We start from the raw sequence: 3,431 nt of genomic DNA on the forward strand, positions 1-3,431 counted from the left end.
AATGCAGTCAGGCCAGTACCATTCTCTTGGCAACCGCCAAACCCAGACTTATCCATCAGATTGCCAGACAGAGAAGCGTGATTCATCACTCCAGAGAACACGTCTCCACTGCACTAGTGTTTAGTGGCGGAGTGCTTTTCACCATGTATCCGACGCTTTGCATTGCACTTGGTGATGTAAGGCTTGGATGCAGCTGCTCGGCCATGGAAACCCATTCCATGAAGGCTGAGTTTGCGTTGGAAATTTCACAAATGGACTTATTGCACAGGTACCAAGCTTGAATTCACTGAGCTCCTGAGAGAGACACAAATGTTTGGAGAAGCAGTCCATTTTACACAAATGTTGCCATGGAAGTGATTGGAACATCTGAATTACATTTATTCATTTAGCTTACGCTTTTATCCAAAGTGACTTACAATTGCTATACACGTCGCACGACTCTGGAGCAACTAGGGGTTAAGTGTCTTGCTCAGGGACACAATGGTAGATGGCTCACAGTGGGAATCTAACTCAGGTCTCCCACACCAAAGACAAGCATCTTCTCTATGCGCGATCACCACCCCAAAACATCCACCCCAGATGGGACTCGAACCCACAATCCCTGGCTTAGGAGGCCAGTGCCTTATCCATTAGGCCACTGGGGCTTCAATGATTTCTGTCTATCAATGCAGTTATATTGTAAATCAAACGCTGTCAAGCTTTTTGGATGTAAGGAACGGCAAGTTAGTGTAGATCATCTGGCTTTTGCTTATTGCTCACACTTAATGGAAGAGCTGGTGGTGGAGGGGGAGTGGTTATCTGCTCTGTCATTTTTGCAGCCATGTAGCCACCAGACTTGAATTCTTCCCCAGTTCTGTGGAGAGGGCGATTATTAAGGGAAACTTACTTAATGTCTTGCAGACCTTGGATAGATATACTGTTGATTTTGTTTGCCGTTGTTTATGTTTTCCAATTGAGCTAAGAACCCAAGTGGATTCTTTAGGTCATCCAGAGGTGTTGTTGTGCAAAGTCAGTCAAATCTGAAAATGTACTTTTGGCTTACATACCAAAAACTTGCAAACAAATGGATTCATTTGGACTGCCAAGAAAAACTTCATTCACATTTTGTATACCAACTTAATTTAGAAATTTTGGACTTCCCCAACTCCCCTGCACACAGTTGTGCACTGCAAGGCCAGGTGGACGTAATTCAGCAATCAGCTGTAGCACTCCTGGGGCAGAACTAGAGGACAGAAAAGGAACAAGGATGCACAGCGCAGAGAAACACATACAGCCATAACAACATTTACCAGATACAAAAACTGGCTTTAGAAAGTCATAAAATATCATATTGAAACCAGGGAAGAAGTCTTTGGATTGTGCATTAAGTTCACTGTATATAAAACCACCATTTCCCCCTCTCCTTTGCCTTTCATGTCTCTGTACAGTCCTATCAAAGCCAAATACCAGCATTAAGAAATACTTTCCAATTACTTTATATTCAGATTGCACTTTAATCTTGGAGCTGTGTCTAACAGTATCCAAAATTCTTTATGTTGACCCAATTAGGTTTCTAATGAATAGATCTGAAAATGTCGTCAATAAGGTAAATAAAAACTAAACTACTTTTGTTTCAGGAGAACAATTCTTCACACTGAAATGTTTGACTTGTGTGGCTTATTTGTTGTGAGCATGGAACTGAATAAATGGTCTAGAAATAGTATCGGATGTGGGAATTTGTATTGTGGTGGAACTTTAAAAGGGCTGTGTGGTGATGATGGCGCAATGGATAAGATAAGCGCTTTTGGTGTGAGAGACCTGGGTTCAATCCCCCACTGTGACCCATCCATGTGCAACCTCAAGTGTAAGTCACTTTGGATAAAAGCATAAGCTAAATAAATAAATGTAAATGTCTAAGTTTGCTCAAATTAAGTAAATTTAAGGAAGTCTGAAACTGTCATAAATAACCCTAGTACAAAATAACTCAAAATGGGCTTCTGGTCTCTATTATAGGATAAATGGATATATGTAAAATAATGTAAAATGTGAACATGTGGTAATTTTTAATTATGAAAAAACAGGATTTAAATATGTTTACTTTAGGTTTTAATAATACACCTATAGCTAAGACTCTTCAATCAAGTATCTGTAAAATGCAATAAATTTTTCATCACAATTTTAAAGGAAGTTTTCTTTTTTAAGCCCATTAAAAGGTGTGAACGCCTGTCATTTAACAATAAATTAAATATTACCTTTCTGTAATTTTACCACTTTGGGGCAATTATATACTATGTTAATCTAACTTGTAATCTAAGAATTATAAAAGTCAAAAGCTGTGACATTACAATAATTATGGCGGTTTTCAATGATCAAAACTGTGTTGACAGTTTAACAATACTTGTAAACACTATATACTGATTAAAATAACATTTATTCAATGTTTTTATTTTCCAAATATCCATAATTAAAGGAGATATTTGTCAATTAACAGTTTCAGAAATGTTTTACAGTATTACACCAGGTCATATTGTGTTTTGGGTCCCATAAGTTGAAGCTGTAACGTCTAGTGCCATGTGAGACTGTCCTTCAAAGAAAAATTACAGCATCAGTTGTTTCAGTAAGTGCCCCAAAACAACATTGTGTTTATGGTCATAGGACAAAGCCCTCTAGTAGCCACAGTAATTATGACGGGAGCAAAGGAGGAAATCATGTGATGTTGCTATAGACCAACCAAATCTGAATAGAGAGGAGGTCAGCGTGGATGGATTAGTCAACAAAAGGTTGGACATTCCTGTTTCCAACTAATAGTCAGGCTTGGTGTCTTTTAACCATGAGCATGCACGTTCCATAACCTTAACAAAGAAGTCAGTTTACCCCAAACCATGATGTTGCCCTAAACCTAACCTAAATCGGTTATGTGACTAAGATTAAACAGATTTGTAATGATTGTGGAAAGCACTGGTATTTTTTGTTTGACTTGGGCTGTATGCCCTGTACTTATAGTGGGCTAATATGGGCTTGAAGGCAACAGGCTACGTACAGTAGGCCTACACAATGCGCAGATGCACAGAGGTGGGAGAATATCGACTCGCCATTATTTTTACTCCGGGGCCTCCAGGGTGAGCAGGTTAATCCAGCGCAGCATATGGGGATAAATTAAAACTATTCAGTTTGGGAATTTTGACAAACATGACCCAGATCCAGTTCAGTTTCAATCATCCAGAGAACAAAACCTAAATACATTTGTATTTGTCTTCAGTTAATTCTCCCTTCATAAGAAGTCCGTCTTTTACATTATACAGGAGTTATATAGGCTATGTATAGAGGCCCTATATCTACATATGAGAAATACTAACTTGCACGAGGTTTTATACTGAAAGTTGAAACCGGAAGTGGTGTTGTCTTCTCTACCGGGTGACTTCACGCAGAGAACCCCTCCCTTTCTCCCCATT

At 39.0% G+C, this 3,431-nt stretch overlaps 1 non-coding gene across 1 annotated transcript; it reads right to left on the bottom strand.

Moving 5' to 3' along the window:
• Window positions 1-571: 571 nt before the first annotated feature.
• Window positions 572-644, bottom strand: trnar-ccu. The gene has a single exon. It is a non-coding gene; the product is annotated as a tRNA-Arg (tRNA).
• Between the last annotated feature and the right edge of the window lie 2,787 nt (window positions 645-3,431).

Source organism: Micropterus salmoides, unplaced genomic scaffold (assembly GCF_014851395.1).
Source record: "Micropterus salmoides isolate LMB-PRFRI ecotype aquatic unplaced genomic scaffold, ASM1485139v1 Ms_hic_scaffold_17, whole genome shotgun sequence".
Lineage (NCBI taxonomy): Eukaryota > Metazoa > Chordata > Actinopteri > Centrarchiformes > Centrarchidae > Micropterus > Micropterus salmoides.